This window comes from Leuciscus leuciscus (genome assembly GCF_965113295.1).
Source record: "Leuciscus leuciscus genome assembly, chromosome: 2".
Lineage (NCBI taxonomy): Eukaryota > Metazoa > Chordata > Actinopteri > Cypriniformes > Leuciscidae > Leuciscus > Leuciscus leuciscus.
This window is the reverse complement of record NC_138726.1, coordinates 65,168,994-65,191,266: the sequence shown is the minus strand read 5'-3', so window position 1 is coordinate 65,191,266 and position 22,273 is coordinate 65,168,994. Positions and strand designations below refer to the sequence as shown.

At 39.5% G+C, this 22,273-nt stretch overlaps 1 protein-coding gene and 2 long non-coding RNA genes across 6 annotated transcripts in view; 2 read left to right on the top strand and 1 right to left on the bottom strand.

Moving 5' to 3' along the window:
• The window catches only part of LOC309492606 (uncharacterized protein), a 200,485-nt gene that overhangs the window by 29,628 nt on the left and 148,584 nt on the right, over positions 1-22,273 (bottom strand). The gene's annotated exons all lie outside the window — the stretch shown is intronic.
• Positions 1-22,273, top strand: part of LOC309492643 — a 119,186-nt gene that overhangs the window by 30,783 nt on the left and 66,130 nt on the right. The gene's annotated exons all lie outside the window — the stretch shown is intronic.
• Positions 17,622-20,853, top strand: LOC309492627. Its single transcript, XR_014203616.1, has 3 exons — positions 17,622-18,458; positions 20,155-20,218; positions 20,334-20,853. It is a non-coding gene; the product is annotated as an uncharacterized lncRNA (long non-coding RNA).

The window sequence follows — 22,273 nt, the reverse complement described above, 5'->3', positions numbered from 1 at the left end:
GGAGAAACCACGATCTCCATTGCGCTCACTACTGTTGCGTGAGCTGAAACTGGTGACCCGTGTGAGTCTGTGGAGGCGGGGTGGGAGGAACCACGATCTCCATTGCACTCGCTCCTGTTGTATGTGCTGAAACTGGTGACCCGTGTGAGTCTGTGGAGGCTGGGAGGGGGAAACCACGATCTACGATATTCTGAATTTGGACTATTTCCACCACTAGTTGTCATCCTTACTGCACCTTTAAGATATGCTTTCAGGTAAAACAGCTCAAACATGCATTTTAGTCTGAGACTAGACTCAAGCCTCATGTGTGAAACCAGGGGATAGTCTAAATTATCATAATTGACATCATGTCGAAATTATGAATTACCAAATAGAAATTGATTTTAAAAGTAGAGATTATGACATACTAAGTCAAAATTATAACAAAATGTTGAAATTATGGCAAAATAAATAAATAAATAATCATAATTATGGAATAGAAAGTAATTATTTTGACTTTTATGTCATTCACTTTTTCAAAACAATTATGATTTTTGTCTCAGACTTAGTATGACATAATTGAAAATTGTTATATTTATTTTTATATTTATATTTAGTAATTCAAAAAATTATAATTAATAATTTTCTGTTTAGTACTTCATATTCGGTAGCCTATGTGATCGTTTTTTTTTTTAATCTCAAATGATTTAGTATGCCATAATTATGACTTATGACTTTAAATATGATTTACAAAAGCATGATGTTTTTTTCTTATGTGGCGGAAATTAGTTTAAAATCACGACTTTAAAGGAAACAACGACACCTAGAAAGTCATTACGCGCTTTCTCTCCTCACTGAAACTTCAACCGCAGTATAAAACATTATTTGCGTGACGATCACGTGACTTGAGGATGTGTGTCGAGCAGCGCCCTCTGTTGGTCAACTGCGCACAGCACAACGGATGAAGCCTTAAAGTCCCCCTGTAGTCAATTATTTGATCCCTTAAAGCAGGGCTCAGTAGTTTCGGGATTTCTTCGCTGTATTCTCGCTTTTTGCTCGCAGGTTTCTCTCTAGAGCTCCCCCCACAGCTTCGGAATAGATATTTGAAAACACTGTTGTAAAAACTCTTTGGCGATTCTCAGACACCAGAGGCTAGTAGATCAACGACATCAAAGCAGATGGGACATTCTTTAAAACGTCTTCTTCATTCGGGTTCAAACAGCGTGAGGGAGCGCAATAATGACAGCATTTTAGCAGATTTCTTTTGGCCGTAAAGCAATTGTTTACATCGCGAGACCTGATATCACGCGATACTTCCTGACGCGGCGGCCCGCCGGCTCAAAGTTGCAAGTGCAGATTTTCCGCTCACGGGCACCAGGGGGGTGCGAAACGACCACCATTCAACCCGAAATAAGTAATATAACCATTCCAATGACTCCGAAGCTGTTCAGTTAAGGTAAAAAAGTTACTTAGTTCACCTTTAAAACTCATCTTTGATCACCAAAATTGCATATTTAAGCATTTTTCCTAGAATGGTAAGAAATAATCATACATGAGCTTTAAAAAAAAAAAGTTATATTGACTGACCCACAATTTTCTGCATACATATTAAATGTAACTTAATTTAAAATACTATCCATGCGTTAATTTGATGAATGGTTTAAAATTTTAAGTTAAGATTCGCAACGTGGCCAGAGGGCAGAGTGGTCAGACCAATCAGTGGCGTTGCTGAGCACCACGTGATTCAATCAGGAAGTGACCGCGTCATCCGCGAGTGCCTGTCCCCATTCTAGTGTCCGGTGAGCGGTCCGCTTCCTTCATTGTCAAAGACAATATTATATTTGCCATGAAAGCTGATTTAACTGTAGAAGGATCTGCTCACTTTCTGTCATGTTTGCTCAATCAGACGTGCTTAAAGTGTCATTTATTCAGCAAGCCTTCGACTTTGAAAACAACACTTTCTGAAGCGTACTGACACACAAACACACACAGTAATCTGTGGACAAAAACTCATTAACACAACATGTCAACTAGAACCAGACGAAAGTCTCGCTTCTACTTCCACATCTTTTGTTAGTGTAATCTTTGGTATAAGACGTCGTTGAAAACACATTTACTGCTGTGAAAGCGGCAATGACGCCAAACGTCAAGCCTCAAAGAATGAAAGTTATCTAGAATTTTAAGTGCATCAGAAATAAAGTACATAGACATGAGCCACACCAACATTCCTCTCCTCCTACACACACGACACACACAACACAAGCACTTAACATCACACTATTGGGAAAGTGGTTCGTCTAGTTCCATCAAGAACACTTACAGTGAACTCAAGGCTCTATAGTGGAATAAAGCTCTTCACACTAAGAGAATAATGATAATGGTTCTTCTATGGCATCGCTGTGAAAACCCCTTTGGGTCCTTTATTTTCCAGAGTGACATTGAGCGTTTGACATAGAGGTGCTCAGTGTCATTCACTCCGTCATTCCTTCAGCTGACGTGTTTGACGTCTTTGACGTGTACGCTGTCGTTACTGTATCATAACTATTGCGAAACGCAAGTAACTTTGTGGGCGGATCTCGGGCGCTGTTGCTATTATACCGGCGGGATAAATGACTCTTGCGCCTGTTACGTCCCAGGACGTATGTATTTGTGTGTGCATGTACCTTTACACTCCATAATGGCTAACTCCTGACCTAGTTTCAGGTCCTGTCAAGCTCTGAACTGCCTGTGAAGGGTATCATAGTAATTTTAGGGAATGACCTCAGGTGGCCAGGTGTTCTCTTCTCTGACCATGGTGGGTTACCTTGACCTGTGTGGTCCAGCAGCTTTGGTTACCAAGTTCTCCATTACAGTTCCTTCTGAACCTGCCCTTTTGTTCTTTAGATTTTTCAGACTCAGTTATCCCTTTGAGTCTTCTGAGTGCAAAGTCCTGACCAAACCAAGCTGGTTTTCTATCATGCCTGCTGTGCTTCAGATTGGACAGAATCCCGTAATGGTTGGGAGGGACCAATTGGCTGCTGTGAAGTTTTCTGAGATTGATCTGCCATCTGCCAACAAATATGGTTTGTTCAGGCGGTTTTGTTGAAGATTTGTGCATGTACATGGGTGCAAACTAATAACTTGGTATGATGGTTGCTCCCATTTCCTTGGCGAATTCCAATGCCGCTATCCTCCACAATCATTTAAACTAGTTGACCCGTGAGGCCTGAGGTGAAATGTGAGTTTTACTGTATTTGCCTCATTTACAAAATACAGTGGTATTTGTAATTTATGGGTGGGGGTGTTACGTCCCAGGACGTATGTATTTGTGTTTTACAATAATGCGTAAGTGTCATTTATTGATGTACTGTGTGTGTGCTGCCAGTGGACCCAATGGCCTGCTGGGAGTTGTAGTTTTTTATTGTATGTTCTGTCCAATTTCCTTTGCTCCTCCCTGTCCTTATTTAGGTGATGGGTCCTACCAGCTGCTCCTCATCAGTGGCAAGAGGATCCAGTATTTAAGCAGAGCTGGAGATAGAGATGGAGAGATTTCTTCTCCCAAGAGCTTGAGACTGTTGATGTTGCCAGTCCCAGAGTGTTGCTCTTGTTGGTGTGTTAAGCTTAAATGTGGTGTTATGGCTGTAGTGGCAGCTTGATGTGTTAAGCTTAAAAACAAGCTCAAACTTAAATGTGTTGTGGCTGTAGTGTACAGTTTTGAGTGGTTTGTCTGCTATTGAGTATTGGAGCAGTAGGGAGATGGGTGCCATTTTCTTTTATTCCCATTTTCTCCTGTTTATTTGTTAGCTAGGAAGTAAGGTAAGAGTTCTGTTGTTTATTTGTGTTTATTGTTGTAAGTTAATTAGATTTTCCTTCTACCAGGTAGTGATCTTTTGTTTGTTGTTTTGGCTTTACCCGCTCCTGAAGAACACGCTTCATTCCTTTGTGTATTGTGTGCTGGGACTCAGATAGGTTAACTTCTCTTCGTCGCTGTTAATTTTTGCTTTAAAGTTACTTTCCCTTTTGCCCCTAGAAAATTAATTGGGAACGTAATACGCCCGACGCTAAAATGGGTTGGTCTGAAGTAGCTTCATTATTCATAGGTGTGGTTTGGGTGTAACGTGAAATAAACCAATCAGAGCATCATCTCACATTCCCTTTAAGAGCAGGCGCGCTTGTTCCATGGCGGATTGCTATTATAACGGCGGATTTGCCAGACGCACGCCAGGAGCGGTTCACAGCCAAGGAGAACAACGTTCTCGTGACATTGGGGATGGAGAAACACACCCAAATTAGCTTAGGTTAAATAGGCGTATGATCATTTGGGTAAATGTGTAAGCTAGATTTATGCCTATTTTTTAACATCTTCATGGACACAACAATGATTTCCCTGGTGTGGAATATTTTCTATGGTTTGCAAAAATGTGAACTGCTGCGTCTGTGTAGATGAGAGAAGCAAAGTGTATGTGCGTTGTGCACACGCTAAATTATGGCCAAGCATGCGCCCTTAAAATAGCATCTGAACGCGCCACTGACTTTAGACTAGGTTTTTCCTGATCAGTGGCGAATTGTTTTCTGAAACTGGATAATAGCACCAGGGAACGTTTGCACCGGAACACGCCTCCTCTTTTCGCTGAACCGCCCCCGGGAGCGCAAGTTCATTCCCTAATTTACCGACGTGCGTCTGTGGAGGGAAAAGTCCGCTGTGTGTCGGGTGCAAAATAGGAATGACACATGCGTCGGTGTACAAAGTCAATTGCGCTGGGTGCAAGATAGGGCTCTACAGGTCTTAAAGGGACAGTTCTTTCAAAGGAAAGCTTTGGTGCTTTACAGGTGTTACAGAGGGTGTAGTTAGAAGAACAAAGCTTCTAGTGTGCAGTCATTGTTCAACACTTGTCATCATGAACGGCAGCTACTGCCACTTTAACTTTCACTCAAACAATACATCTAGGTATTGGATCTGATTGATCGTACGCCTCTGTAAGGACTGATTTTCCTGCTAAAACAACTGTAAGGACTGATTTTCCTGCTAAAACAAAACGCACCCTGCAATAAGGCCATAAAATGCACCCTGGACAGCAGATAGCAAAGACAGGGCACAGAACCTTACCCTGCCCAAACTTATCTCCTTGTCTGACTTCAACTCATCCCCCCTCTCTCTCCTCAAGTCACTGAAAGTTCATTAAGAATGTCTATATATCACATATGGTGTATCTTGTGAATATGTTGTTTTTTTCCTTCTCATGTTTGGTATCATTTTAAGTATCTCAGTGCGATTGGTAAAATGGTCTTAATTTCATTGCAGTTATTGGTTTAATGAGACCGATTGAGAACTTCGGAGGATCCTGTTTCTCTGAGTGATATCTCTTTAAGATATCTCAAGGAACCAGGTGCTACCCCCCTGGGGTACATGGATTGGCCCAAACAACTCTAAACAATATTTGTATAACCCCTTTTGTTCTGGTCTGGTATTTAAGGCGAGGTGACAGAGCAGACTTTGGGACCCTTTACCAGGATCATCCCCCATATAGTGCTGTTTCAGTGTTTTCCTGTTGGAGAGCCCTGACACACCACTGTGTGTCTTTGTCAGGAAAACATTACTTACTATAGAGTCATCTTGAGTAAATGATGTCATGTATTTTTCTGAATTGGCTTTTAATCATTTACTTCTGTAATTGGCATGATACATTTTTACCTGACAAATAAATGTAAATGGATAGTAAATGGATAAATGGATAGATCAAACTGAAGGCACTTTGAATGGACCATGGGGCACATCTTAGGAAGTCCTTCTGATTTCTGACTATTCCCTGACTTAGCATGTTGTACGCTGCAAATATTATTAAAAAAATCACACCTATGAGTCAGTAGTGAGCGGCCGCTTAGGGTAAAATACTTGCACTGCACCCTCTGACTATTTCAGGACTGGCTAGTTTGTGATCGTGAGCGCGCAGTCGCGACGTGACGTCTCAAAGTGACACTAGGTCCGTAATGAACGAATATTTGAAATTATGAGATGCCCAGAATAATCAAAGATCTAAATGAATTCATAATCAATATTTATGATTATTTTCTAATCAGAAACACAATCTAAATTTGATTATCATTTGAAATTGGAGTCAGATTACGCATAGAGCTAAAGTAATACTAAAACTAAATTCCAATAAATTAAGTGAACTTCACTGGAGCGCTGAAAAGGCATACACGCATTAAACCTTCGCCAGGCTGTTGGATTCCGTCGTTGGGCCAATGGATGGTCCTTACACCTCATTGACCTAAGCTCATGTGCCTCAGTTTTTGAGTGAAAAACATTATGTGTGGATAAATTCATCAATATTTAATAAAGTCAGTGAAACATTTGCAATGTTTATCACACTTGTGTGCTTTAATGTTTAAGCAGAATTAGTTTTTTTTTATACCCCTCGTCGCTCTGGCCGGGGTGGAGGACTGGCAACTGTCTATAAAAACAGTTTCTGTTGTAGGTTACTAAAAACTGATTTGTATTCGTCTTTTGAGGTACAACTCTTATCATTAGATCAGGCAAACTCACTGGTAATTGCTGTAGTCTACCGTCCTCCGAAAACAAACAAAGATTTTTTAAATGAGTTCTCAGACTTTTTAGGGGGTATTACTCTGAAATATGATAGACTTTTACTTGTTGGTGATTTTAATGTTCACGTATGCTCGAACTCCTCAGCACTTCCAAAGGATTTTTTAAGTCTTATTGAAGTATGTGATTTTGTACAGTGGGTAAATCAGCCAACCCACGTACATGGCCATACGCTCGATTTAGTTTTACATTTATGCATTTGGCAGACGCTTTTATCCAAAGCGACTTACATTGCGTTATCCTATACATTTATACATAGGTATGTGCAATCCCCTGGGATCGAACCCACAACCTTGCGTTGTTAACGCAATGCTCTTACCACTGAGCTACAGGAAAGCTACATGGCAGTTTTATCCCATGGCTTCTCCATTTCAGATCTTCAAATTGGTGACTTAAGCTTTTCTGACCACAGGCCTGTTGTTTTCAATATTGATCTTTCCTGTTACACCACTGCATCTGTTAGACCTAGTAAATGGTCACGTGTAGGCCTGTCCTGTCCATCATCTGCCGATGCTTTCTCTGCAGTTTTTTTCTGATGCTGAGCAGGTGTTCTCTATTGAACATCTACAGTAGATATCGATGAGCAATTAAGTTTATTTAATTCTCTCTGTACCAACGCTCTTGACACTGTTGCACCTCTGAGACTTAAATGTCAGAAACATAAATCAGAACCTTGGCTGAATAGCAACACTCGCCAATTAAGACAACTTTGCAGAAGAGCGGAGCGTAGATGGAAAAAGGACAGGCTGCAGGTGTCCTATGAAATTCTGCGGGATTCCTTAAAGGCGTACCAAAAAGCTGTTAAAACAGCTAAGTCTCAATATTTTTCTAATATATTAACAAAAAATTCAAACAATCCAAAGATCCTGTTTAAGGTCCTAAACTCTGTTTTTAATCCTGTAAGTAACAACCATCTTACTGAAACTGCTTCTACATGTGAGACTTTTCGCAATTTTTTTGTTGAGAAATTGCCAATAATTAGACAGTCCATAATGTCTTCGACTACTGACCCTGTAAACACTCCCTCGGCCATCAGGTTTTTAAATTCTTTTGACCCAATTACCATGGCTGGTCTAACAGATATAGTCGCTAAGTTGAAGCCTACTGTCTCATCTCTTGATACTGTTCCTACATGGTTCTTCAAACAGATTTTTTATAATGTGGGGCATTGGATTTTGTCTATTATAAACATATGCCTTCTCTCAGGTTTTGTCCCTGCTCTTTGCAAACATGCCTTGGTGAAACCCATATTAAAAAAGCCAAATGCGGACATTACTGATTTGTCAAATTTTAGACCTATCTCAAATTTATCTTTTATATCCAAGATCCTTGAGAAAACTGTGCTATTGCAACTACAGAGCTTCCTTGATGAGAATAGTATCATAGAGAAATTTCAGTCTGGTTTTAGGACTAATCACAGTACTGAATCTGCTTTATTGAGAGTTTTAAATTATATTTTGTTGTCTCTTGATTCTGGGGACTCCGTCATTTTAATTCTCTTGGATCTGAGGGCAGCATTTGACACTGTTGACCACAGAATTTTACTATCACGCCTTGAACAGTCTGTGGGTATCCGAGGAAATGCTCTTAGCTGGTTTAAGTCCTACCTTACAAACAGAACCTTTTCAGTTGGTATCAGAGATTCTGTTTCGTCCGTAGCTCCTCTTACCTATGGCGTACCACAAGGCTCCATTCTGGCTCCTACTTTGTTTTCATTGTATATGCTGCCGTTGGGATCAATTTTTAGGAAACACGGAGTGTCTTTCCACTTATATGCAGATGATACTCAAATCTACCTCCCAGCTAACATTTTTATGTTCCCAGAACGTTCCCAGAATGTTCCCAGAGGTTCCCTTAAGGTTAGGGGAATGTTCTGGGAACGTTCCTTTTAAAATAACCTACAGGGAACATTCCTAGAACATTCTTGTTTGGTTCCCAAAAAAATTACCAATACGGGAACGTTAGGGGAACGTTCTGTGTTTGCTGCCTTTGAAGCGCACTGACACAAAGGCCCTTGAAGCCCTATCTGCGTGCCTAAATGACATAAAATCCTGGATGTCCTTAAACTTTTTACATTTAAACGCAAGTAAAACAGAGGCTATTGTGTTTGGCCCCTCTTTAGGAGATGGAAAAAATACTTTTAATACTGCAGACCTGTACTGTGATATTAAACTTACAGTCAGGAGTCTGGGAGTGGTTTTGGATTCTTCCTTAAAGCTAGAGAAACACATAAACACAGTGGTTAAATCAAGTTTCTTTCACTTGAAGCTATTATCTAGAGTAAAGCATTTTCTATCACCGATAGAGCTTGAAAAAGTTAAACATGCTTTCGTTCTATCTCGTCTGGATTATTGTAATTCCTTATATGTAGAACTACCCCAGTTTTCAATTACAAGACTTCAAATGGTCCAGAATGCAGCTGCCAGATTCCTGACTGGGACTCGCAAACATGAACATATCACTCCGATTTTATTGTCTCTTAACTGGCTGCCGGTGCGTTACAGAGTTGACATGAAATTACTGTTGTTTGTTTTTAAATCTTTAAACGGTCTTGCACCTTCATATTTGTCCGAACTGGTAAATGTTAATGTACCTGGGAGGTGTCTAAGGTCCACGAGTAACTATAATCTGACCCAGCCACGCTCACGCTTAAAGTCTAGAGGGGACCGTGCTTTCGCTGTTGTCGGTCCTAGGCTGTGGAATAGCCTCCCTGTCTCCTTGAGATCGCTATCCTCTTTATATGAGTTCAAACTCAAACTAAAGGTGTATCTTTTGGAGCGTGCTTTTCTCTAAATTTTTATTTATTTATGTCTTTTTCTGCAGTCTGAATGATATTTTTTATTCTTAAATCTTGTTGGATTGTATGTTATGTGAAGCACAGTGGTCAACTTCTGTTGTGTTTACTTGTGCTATATAAATAAAGGAAAGAAAGAAAGAAAGAAAGAAAGAAAGAAAGAAAGAAAGAAAGAAAGAACGTTTGTTTTAAAATGCTTTCATTTTGTACAAAATTGCACAGTCACTCTTGTGTCAAAAATGACCGGCCTACATAAAGATAGCATTTAGTAATAGGCCTACGATCAATATGCCTCAACAATAAATACCAAACCTGTGTTAACTGAAAGAAAACAAGTTTACAAAATGATTGAATCCAATATTTAGTGATAATAAAGCATAATGAGAAATGTATACCCTATTTTTTTTGTAGGCCAGTCTTCTTTTTTTTTTTTTTTTACCCAGAAAACCACAAGTGTAACAATGTGGGAGGAAATTCAGTTAGTTAAAATGTATGATGATAAGAATGTTATTGCTGGTTAGTGCCCGTATAATGCTGTTTTAGAGGTTCTTCATTTTGTTTTAGAGTCTCCTGCAATAGGTTTACAAGCATCCGAGGTCAAAATACACTTTCAGTTTTTACTTTACACTTTAACATGTTGTTTCTCAGCAGCCAATGAAGACTATCTGTGGGTGTTATGCAAATTAGTTATAAACCTACAGGTTCAGCAGGAAATCTGACTGGAATCACATTTTTTGTTTCGTTTTGTAGTTCAATTACAGACAATGTACAATGCAAAAAATACAAGGCGTTGTAATACAGTTCAGAGTGTATAAAGAATATCAACAACAACTAAAATTTTAAATGTGTATGTACATGTATGTAAAAATTAAAAATGACACTAATAATAAATTAAACAAAATACTGGGATAAAAAATGCTATAATATTAGGGCAGTTCCATGATCTTGAAAAGCTTTACATTTTGTATTGTTTTTATTAGCTTTTGTTTTTGTGATCTCATGTTAGGTATATTTTAAGATCGGTGTTATAAAAGGTAATATATGAGGGTTTCTTTTGAGTTATTTTTGTCTTATGAATATAAAACTGCGAAAAATATGGGTTTTTGAAAGACTGGAATTACTGAAGACTCGTAGTTTCTTCTTTTAGGAGACAAAAACTCCATTTATCTGCACTTTGATCCGTGAAACTTTGCAGACACAAACATCTCTATTACACACTTGCGAAAGGCAATATCCCAAAAACCATTATAGGATGCTCTTCAAAACACATTCAGTTTATAAGGGCTATTACACAAATCTTTTATGTATGATTGACAAACACGCATCACATCAAGTTTATAATTTAGTTTGAAACGGTTTCCTTCCCCTTGGGCTTTAGGAGTTTAGCTGAACACTCTTATAAAGCTCACTGACCCCAGTGGCAACAAAAGACACATGGACAGCTGTTTATTGCAAAATCAAAATAATCTTATAAATATGTTATTATCTTATAATGTAATTTTCCTGACAGCACAATCGCGCGCAGTGAATGCTCCTCTTGAAACGGCGATCGTTCTCTTCAGGTTTTTCAGCATATCACTATGAGGAAAGGTTTGTTTGCTTTCTGTGGAGAATGACAGAAATCATGTGAATGTTGATTTCCTTGACACACACACCCTGTTATTATTTACTTGATATATTGACATCTCTTCACTGCATAAGGACTGACATTAAAAGGTTATAATTAAAACACAAAAGAAGTTATTTTTACACGAATGCTTCAGGTATTTGAAGAGACAATTATGTGCAGAGTAACACACACAAAAACAAACAAAAAAAAACCTAAAAAAAAAAAAATATATATATGTAAATAAAACAAACAAACATATATTTTGTGTATAATGCACTGAATAAAACTAAATCAAACACTTTAACCCTTTACTGTAAATTTACAGCGAATTTCTTACAGAATTGTACTGTATTTCCATAATACAGTATTAGGCTGTATCTTTTACAGAACAGCTGTAAATATAAAGCACATTTCTGTTTTGGAGGGACCGTAAGGAGCCGGTGCTTAATGGATCGGGCGGCAGTCGAAGGCGGGGGCCTCGACAACCCGATCCCTGGACACGAAAACTAGCTCTAGGGACGTGGAACATCACCTCGCTGGCGGGGAAGGAGCCTGAGATTGTGCGTGAGGTTGAGAGGTACCGACTAGAGATAGTCGGGTTCACCTCCACACACGGCTTGGGCTCTGGAACCACACTCCTTGAGAGAGGCTGGACTCTCTACCACTCTGGAGTTGCCCATGGTGAGAGGGGGCAGGCTGGTGTGGGTTTGCTCATAGCCCCCCAGCTCAGCTGCCATGTGTTGGAGTTTACCCAGTATCGCTTCCCTGCGCCTTTAGGTCGGGAATAGGTCTCTCACTGTCGTGTGCGCCTATGGGCCAAACAGCAGTGTAGAGTACCCGGCCTTCTTGGGGTCTCTGGGAGGGGTGCTGGAAAGTGCTCCGACTGGGGACTTTGTCGTTCTACTGGGGGACTTCAACGCCCACGTGGGCAGCGACAGTGACACCTGGAGTGATTGGGAGGAAGGGCCCCCCTGATCTGAACCCGAGTGGTGTTCTGTTATTGGACTTCTGTGCTAGTTACAGCTTGTCCATAACGAACACCATGTTCAAGCATAAGGGTGTCCATCAGGACACCCTAGGCCGGAGGTCGATGATCGACTTTGTGGTCGTTTCATCCGACCTCCGGCCATATGTCTTTGACACTCGGGTGAAGAGAGGGGCGGAGCTGTCAAATAATCATCCCCTGGTGTTGAGTTGGATCCGATGGCGGGGGAGGAAGCTGGACAGACTCGGCAGACCCAAACGTACTCTAAGGGTCTGCTGGGAACGTTTGGCCGAGTCTCCTGTCAGAGAGATCTTCAACTCCCAGCTCCGGCAGAGCTTTGACCAGATCCCGAGCGAGTCTGGAGATATTGAGTCCGAGTGGACCATGTTCTCCACCTCCATTGTTGACGCGGCTGCTCTGTGCTGTGGCCGTAAGGTCTCCGGTGCCAGTCGAGGCGGCAATCCCCGAACCCGGTGGTGGACACTGGAAGTATGGGATGCCGTCAAGCTGAAGGAGGAGTCCTATCGGGCCTGGCTGGCTTGTGGGACTCCTGAGGCAGCTGACGGGTACCGGCAGGCCAAGCGGACTGCAGCCCGAGTGGTTGCGGAGGCAAAAAATCGGCCCAGGGAGGAGTTCGGTGAGGCCATGGAGAGATTCTGGCAAACCGTCCGGCGCCTCAGGAGTGTGTGTGTGTGTGTGTGTGTGTGTGTGTGTGTGTGTGAGAGAGTTATCTCAGAATAAACCCCCTTCAGGTGTGTGTGTGTGTGTGTGTGTGTGTGTGTGTGTGTGTGTGTGTGTGTGTGTGTGTGTGTGTGTGTGTGTGTGTGTGTGTGTGTGTGTGTGTTATCTCAGAATAAACCCCTTCAGGCTGATGAAGACCTGATCCTGATCACCCTGTCGGGTTTATTCTGAGATAACATCTGGCTAGATGTACATTATCCCTCACTAGTATTTTGATTTCAAAAGAGATGACCACATGCAGACTCAATATATACATGTAAATCACGGGCAGCAAAGAGAAATAGAGATGAACCCTTTCTTATAAAAATAGAGATTAATACAGCTACAACTACAGCAACAACAACAACAACACAACTTACATCTACATCTGAAGACATGGCCACAACTCCTTCAACATCTACAACAGAACATACATCTACAACTACTGACCCTCTCAAAGCAACAACAACACAACTTACATCTACATCTGAAGACATGACCACAACTCCTTCAACATCTACAACAGAACGTATCTACAACTACTGCCCCTCTCAAAGCAACAACAACACAACTTACATCTATAATGGAAACAATGCCAACAACTCCTTCAACATCTACAACAAAACATACACCTACAACTACTGCCCCTCTCAAAGCAACAACAACACAACTTACATCTACATCTGAAGACATGGCCACAACTCCTTCAACATCTACAACAGAACATAAAGCTACAACTACGGAAACGACAACACAACATACATCTACAGCTGAATCAATGGCCACACTGAGCCAACAAACAACTACTCCTACGACTGAACTCAGCATCCGAGAGCTCTCACAAACATCTGTAACTGGTTTCAGAACATCAACTCTACAGGGAACATCAACAATGCATGTGCTGGTTACTAACCATCTGCAAACTCAGGTACTGTTACAGCACAAGCACACCACTTACTGTACTTTTAAAGTGTGAGGTGTGTGACAGAGCATCAGCTTTTTTCGGAATTGTAATACAGGTTGTAAAATATAAAGTTACATGGCAACAACACACACAAAGACAAAACACCATCAGAGTAACACACATGACACTAAAATAATGCAATAAACATTAACTAAACACAAGAAAATGTAAATAAAAAAAACATCCTAATGTCCAATACTAATGATAAAAAATGCAAATAAATAAATACAAATAAAATATAAATCACATGATGCATCCAGCAGGGACATCTAGGAATGTCCTTTAAATAATTTTCCCCGTAAATTATATGGTAATTCATCGCTTTTACTTAAAGCCATTCATTTGCCAGTATTTTACACTAAAATTACAATGTAGGTCTTGGTGATATTTCCAAAAACAAATTTCACAAATTTTTCCTCATGGGCGAGCATAAAGCTTTCCCTGAGCATGAAATCCCCCATAAGCCAGCAAAACAATGATAACGTGGGACACTGATGATGATACATCAACATGCTGTGGATCCGCTTACCCTAAACCCTCCATAACGCACAGATTTAAAGAAAGTTACAGTTGTTTGGCAGATGAATAAATGACTGATGTATACGTATTACCAACATTTTATCATGTAAGCTTTATTGTACACATCAAACGAGGGAATTTATTGTAACTTGTAGTGTTAATGTTAGTCCACGCAGAGCTCAATAGACCACACACCCTTGATATATCTATCTATAAATTACAGAAATGCCTGTCTGTCTGTCTGTGTGTCTGTTATTCGCATATCTCTCGAACCGTTCGTCCGATGGATTTCAAACTTAACAGGTGTCTTGCTACGAGCATGAGTAAGTGCAGTGCCAAGTTTGACATTGTTTGGATGAGAAATGCAAAAGATATCGTTAAAAATACCAGTAAAAGAAGCCCCAAGAAGGTTGTGGTTTAAAAATAAACATTCTGATCAGCTACACTGTTTACTTCTGAATATTATATTTTATTCACGGCCATCATTTGTAATAACCTAGCCTGCTCCCTGAATTCAATGCGTTCACAGTCTCTTTCACGGGCACCAAACCAACAATTAGGCTACTAAAAACACACACAAAAACTGATTTTGCACGGGCATACCTAACAATTACAATTCATTCTCTGTGTGCACTGTGGATCAGCTAAAAATGTACAGTGTGTGCTTCCCTGAGAATGTGCTTATTCATTCATTAAATTAGTGGATGCTTTTATCCAAAGCAACTTACAAATGAGGAAAATCACAAACAGTTTGTCGTAGGAGTCAACAATATTCATACTAATCTTAACAAGATTCCACTGAAAAAAATGGTGTAGGATTTACTTGAATATTTCACAGCTAATAAACTAAGTAAAGTAAGTACTAAATTAAGTAAATTTAACTTGTAATTACAAAGAAACTGCAAATAACTCAATAACTTAAATGGGAAAGACTGAATTAGTATTTTCTTGTAAAACGCACTCCAGTTATCTGTTTTATTCACAACTTTGAAAAGGTATTTACAGTGTATAACTTGTTTTTGTTTCGGTCTTTGCATACGTGTGTGTGTTTGTTTGTTTGTTGGGTGCTCGATGGTGTTTTAAGCCCCCAATGGCTCCTTAGAGGCAGCTAACCCTACCCTCAACCTTAAACCTACCCATCCCCTCGCTGCCTGGAAGGCGCCGTTGGGGGCTTAAAACACCAAACACCTTTGTTGGGTTGTGATAAGCACTTAGTCATTATGATCTGACATAGTTACATTGAAATAACTGGAATAACTGGAATAGTCTTCCTGTGCGTTCAGTTGCCACTGAAACATCTCAGATAGTTCATCGCTTATATGGTCAATCTCTTTCTGGCAACAGTTCGCAGAGAAACAATTTCTGCACAATAGAAGCTCTCTGAATTGCACACTTCACCTTTAAGTAGTTTTGTGTGACTGTTTCATGGTCTTGGCACTGTGTTTCATGATTGTGACTTGATTTACTAGAGGGTAATAGTTTTAAACATGGGTTCTTGCTGTGTGTTATCAACGTTTCCTTCTCTGGTGATGTCGTTTTGTGAGTTTGTGAGATCTGTTGGTATTGAAGACATGTGGTTTGACAAGGTCCCTGTGATTGTAGTTGCTTCTGATTCGGGAACGTTTAGCCCTGTTTGAATGGATAAACCCAAAGGAGAATCTCGGTGTTCATAAGCTAATGTGGAGGTCACAGGTTCAGGAGAAGAGATTGAGTCATTGCTTTCCTGGGTGGTTGGAAAAATTGCAGATATGTCCATTGATATTGGCTAGGAATCAGGTGTCACTGCTTGTCTTGAAACTGTTCCCTGTAAAGAAAATGAAAACGGTTGAATGTGACTTAAGGCTGGTTCACACGGGACGATTTAAAAATTTTCGGCCGATTTTCCAAACCTGAGAGACCCCACACACGGGGATAAAAAATCACAGGTCTAACAGTTTTGGTCGTACAGTGTGTGGTGCACAGCCACACGGCAAAATCAACACATCACACACGAACCGATTTGACTCCCGAGCATTCCCAGATCAGACGGGAAATCGCGCAAAATACCTCGAGATCAAACGTGACTTCAGAGTAAACAATCATGGCGGACGAAGAGGATGCAGTGGCAATAGTTTGTAGTTTGTTTTTAACCGAAAAAAAAACGTTATCAAAAGAAAAGGCGATGATCTCTGACGTCCACCGGACTTTCTGGTGCGCGATGCCGCCGGCTGTTTTGATTATATTTCCCGGTGTTTCCTCGCGCCTCGTCACCTCGCTTTCTGATTGGCTACACTCCACAGTCCACAGGCTGCGTGCTCGGGGGACACCACACACGAGAAGAAATCGGGCCAAATAAATCCAACATGTTGGATATCCCCGATTTGAGATCGGAGCGGTCCCGACGTCCTTCCGAGCAGACGAGAGCAGTCTTAACACACCACACACTGCAGGAATATTTGATCAGATTATTTTACGATAATCGGAGCATCCTTAAGATTGTCGGAAGGGGTGAATCGGGGCTAAAATCGGCTTAATTATCCTGCCGTGTGAACTAGGCTTTAGTTACCACATAATGTAGGGTCAAAAATGGTTTAACACACTTTGTATTAGGGCTGGGCAATAAAACAATAACGATAATTATCACATACATTTTTCCCTCAATAAATGTTTCCTGTGAGTTCCAGTGAGAAGCGCTTGAATTCAGCGAAGACGACGAATGTCTCGGTGATTTAAACTAGTTTAAAGCCAGATGAAACGGCTCTGACAAACACTGTTTGCAACGATACAGACTGAAGGCTTTTCAGTCAACAAATCACCATCATTTACAATGGATATTAATATGGAATTGTATTATATTATTAATGTAGACATGTATTGAAGGAATAATTTAATATAATTGCAGTATTGTTTGTGATTAAGCTTATGGGCATTTATACTAAACTAGTGCAAAATGTCCGTGCAAAATCAGTTTTTGTGTGTGTTTTTAGTAGCCTAATTGTTGGTTTGGTGCCCGTGAAAGAGACTGTGAACGCATTGAATTCAGGGAGCAGGCTAGGTTACTACAAATGATGGCCGTGAATAAAATATAATATTCAGAAGTAAACAGTGTAGCTGATCAGAATGTTTATTTTTAAACCACAACCTTCTAAGTGCTTCTTTTACTGGTATTTTTAACGATATCTTTTGCATTTCTCATCCAAACAATGTCAAACTTGGCACTGCACTTACTCATGCTCGTAGCAAGACACCTGTCAAGTTTGAAATCCATCGGACGAAAGGTTCGAGAGATATGCGAATAACAGACACACAGACAGACAGACAGACAGACAGACTTTTCTGTAATTTGTTTGTGATTTTCCTCATTTGTAAGTTGCTTTGGATAAAAGCATCCACTAATTTACTGAATGAATAAGCACATTCTCAGGGAAGCACAACAAAGAGCAGTTTTAGCTGATCCACAGTGCACACAGAGAATGAATTGTAATTGTTAGGTATAATCGTTTATTAAATTAAAATGTTAATCTATGAGTAAAAGTTTTTTAAGGTTAGAGATTTATGTTTTTATTGTATTTGTTGTTTATGTTCCAATGTATTGTCAATGTAAATACACCTTGAGTTCAAAACAAATTTCCCTCTGGGGACAATAAAATGTATTTCTTCTTCTTCTTCTTCTTCTTCATCACAACCTTTCATTCCGCCCTAATGAGGGATAATTAGCATAAATTAGTTTATTTCTGCCATCATCTACTCACCCTAATTTCAAACTCTCATATTGTGCATGTTCTCCTTCAATATTTATTCATCCATACAATAAAAGCCAATGAGGTCCAATGTGTTCTACAGAAGAAAGGTTTGGAAAGACATTTTTGACTTTTTGAAATAGGTATTTCATTATATGCTCACGTAAATTAAACAAATGTGCAACAAATGCTCAACAAACGTAATATACACTGCTCTTTACAAGTGATAAAGCAGCCTATAGAAGCATTTTGTCTGTTTTATAGGTTTAATCGTTTGAACTAAAACACCTGCAACAAACTCAACAGCGAACACACACCTTTTCGCTTGCCTTTCAATGGGATATTTACATAAAACTGAATGCTTAGGGAGGAATGCATTATTGTATAAGTAGGTATTTCTAGTTTGGTTAAAGATGGAATGTAATAATGCACAAACCACTCACAGTGACATCTATGCGGTTTGTGTCATGTGACTCGAAGCTAATAAAAACAGTGACTTTGAGGAGAGCATGAACAAGTTTACCAAGGGATTTACAGCTTAACCTGTGTGTGGGATATTACATTCAGATAAGCAATGGTTTCGGTGAGTTTGACTGAGTTCAATATACTATAACCATAATTATTTATACTCATAATCATAATTAACCATACAATATTTCTTAATTTTTTGCTGTTGTTGTGTATCAAATAAGAGTAATAACAGAATCAGACTTTATACTCCATGCACATTGTAAGAAATGGCTGACACTTCAACAGCAACTATAATAAGCGATTAATTTAAGTACAAATATTTTAAAATCAGTTGGAGTGATTTTCGTAAATTTCTCCAGACATTAAAGATAAAACAATACAAATGCAATAGGATACTATAATAAATGCAGAATTAATAGCCATGAACAATAATGATATCATGAGGAAGTATAATAATGTTTCACATCTTAAAATGTATGTAGGTACTTATTGCAGTAGGGCTGCACGATATTGAAAAAAACCTGATATTGCGATATTTTGTTTTTCTGCGACATATATTGCGATATGAAAACAATTTCACCGGATTACTTGAAAAGCTCTATTTGAAAATAATTAATAATTCTAGAAAGATTAGGTCTATTGATGTTGTAGTGGAGTAAATCTGCATAGAAAATAATAAACAAATTGCAAGCGTAGATAAATACAATGGAACAAAGATACAAATGAAATAAACTTGTGCTTTATGTTTTTCAGGTAAGCCTAACAGTATTTAGGGGCATAAAATGAATAATCCAAAGTAAAATAACACGGCATAGTCTTCACTGTATACATTCAGTGTATAAATTAACCAATAATAAAGCAATGTTCAATTAACTTGAGAAGTTTTCATATGGGAAACTACATTACAATTGTATATTCAATATTCAGCTGCACTATCAATTTATATTATAATCATTATAATCATAATCAAATATTGATGAAATATGCAATTATTACCAAACAAAAGCACTATTTTCCTTTAGTTACACTGACAGGCACTTAGCATAAATCCATCAGGCTTTTTAAACAATTATGTAACAGATTCTCTTGTTCAAGAAGACGCTTCACTAGGATTTCAGTAGGGAAGAAAAGACTAGCACAGCTGTTTAAGTCTCTAAGCAATTTATACAAATGCAATTATTATGACTCCCAGTGAAAAAAATGATCAGATTTCCAGTGCTCATAAAATCGAAGGCCCTTCTTATCTACTTTGCTTCTTTGATGTGGCCATGGTGGTATCCCAAATTCCTGATAAAAAGCCAAGTCCGAACCTTTAATGGTCACTCACTCACGGTTTACCGCTACACCTGGACTTAACCCTATTGCTGCCACCTTGTGGTGATATTGTTATACTGCCACCTTGTGGTGATATTGTGATACTGCCACCTTGTGGTGATATTGCACATTGCAATGTTGATGCTGAAATGATATGGTGCAGCCCTAAAATGCAGCCTTGGTGAGCAGAAGAGGCTTCTTTTCGAAAACATTTAAAATCTTATTGACTTCAAACTTCTAAATAGAACTGCAATTCTTCCCTTGTTGTCTTGTTATTTATGATAACTACTTTCATCCTAATGTGCACTGTACAAAATGACAAATCATTTTTGATATACAGACAAAAAAGGAGTCATCACAGGTTCCCGTGCTGGAAAGAGGGTGTTTGTATTCATACGTTTTTTTGGTTTGTTTTTTCACTGTAAATGACATGTCAAAATGATCTCAAGATGCCTTTCCTTATGTATTTTCTGATCTTATGTATATGTTTATAGGTGAGCTATTTGACAGCTACCAAGATGAGTAGGAAAGCATTGATCATTACAGTGTTGACTTTAGGTCCGTAAGTTACTGATCATGAAAATTATTTATTTAACTTATTACTTATTTAAGTGTGACAGTTGCTCCATGATGACTGTTATTTAGATTTTTACTTTGATCTTTTTAACAACAGTATTTTGTAGTACCACTTCTCAAACTACAACTGAGACATCAACGGACTCTGCAACTACTGAAATTACAATGACGGACTCTGCAACTACTGAAACTACAATGACTCAGTCAACTGAGACATCATCGGCCTCTGCAACTACTGAAATTACAACAACTCAGTCAACTGAGACATCAACAGACTCTGCAACTACTGAAACTACAACAACTCAGTCAACTGAGACATCAACGGACTCTGCAACTACTGAAATTACAACAACTCAGTCAACTGAGACATCAACAGACTCTGCAACTACTGAAATTACAACAACTCAGTCAACTGAGACATCAACAGACTCTGCAACTACTGAAATTACAACAACTCAGTCAACTGAGACATCAACAGACTCTGCAACTACTGAAATTACAACAACTCAGTCATCTGAGACATCAACAGACTCTGCAGCTACTGAAACTACAACAACTCAGTCAACTGAGACATCAACAGACTCTGCAGCTACTGAAATTGCAACAACTCAGTCAACTGAGACATCAACGGACTCTGCAACTACTGAAACCACAACAGTTCTGCAAACTGAGACATCAACGGACTCTGAAACTACAACAGTTCTGCAAACTGAGACATCAACGGACTCTGCAACTACTGAAACCACAACAGTTCTGCAAACTGAGACATCAACGGACTCTGAAACTACAACAGTTCTGCAAACTGAGACATCAACGGACTCTGCAACTACTGAAATTACAACAGTTCTGCAAACTGAGACATCAACGGACTCTGCAACTACTGAAACTACAACAGTTCTGCAAACTGAGACATCAACGGACTCTGAAACTACAACAGTTCTGCAAACTGAGACATCAACGGACTCTGCAACTACTGAAATTACAACAACTCAGTCAACTGAGACATCAACGGACTCTGCAACTACTGAAACTACAACAGTTCTGCAAACTGAGACATCAACGGACTCTGAAACTACAACAGTTCTGCAAACTGAGACATCAACGGACTCTGCAACTACTGAAATTACAACAACTCAGTCAACTGAGACATCAACGGACTCTGCAACTACTGAAACTACAACAGTTCTGCAAACTGAGACATCAACGGACTCTGAAACTACAACAGTTCTGCAAACTGAGATATCAACGGACTCTGCAACTACAGAAACTACAACAGTTCTGGAAACTGAGACATCAACGGACTCTGCAACTACTGAAGCTACAACAGTTCTGCAAACTGAGACATCAACGGACTCTGCAACTACTGAAACTACAACAGTTCTGCAAACTGAGACATCAATGGACTCTGCAACTACTGAAACTACAACAGCTCAGCCAACTGAGACATCAACGGACTCTGCAACTACAGAAACTACAACAGTTCTGGAAACTGAGACATCAACGGACTCTGCAACTACTGAAACTACAACAGTTCTGCAAACTGAGACATCAACGGACTCTGCAACTACTGAAACTACAACAGTTCTGCAAACTGAGACATCAACGGACTCTGCAACTACTGAAACTACAACAGTTCAGCCAACATCAACTGACGCTACAACTACTGAAACTACAACAGTTCTGCAAACTGAGACATCAACGGACTCTGCAACTACAGAAACTACAACAGTTCTGCAAACTGAGACATCAACGGACTCTGCAACTACTGAAACTACAACAGTTCTGCAAACTGAGACATCAACGGACTCTGCAACTACTGAAACTACAACAGTTCTGCAAACTGAGACATCAACGGACTCTGCAACTACTGAAACTACAACAGTTCAGCCAACATCAACTGACGCTACAACTACTGAAACTACACCTCAGACAACTCAAACATCAACTGACGCTACAACTACTGAAACTACAACACCTCAGACAACTCAAACATCAACTGACGCTACAACTACTGAAACTACAACAGCTCAGACAACT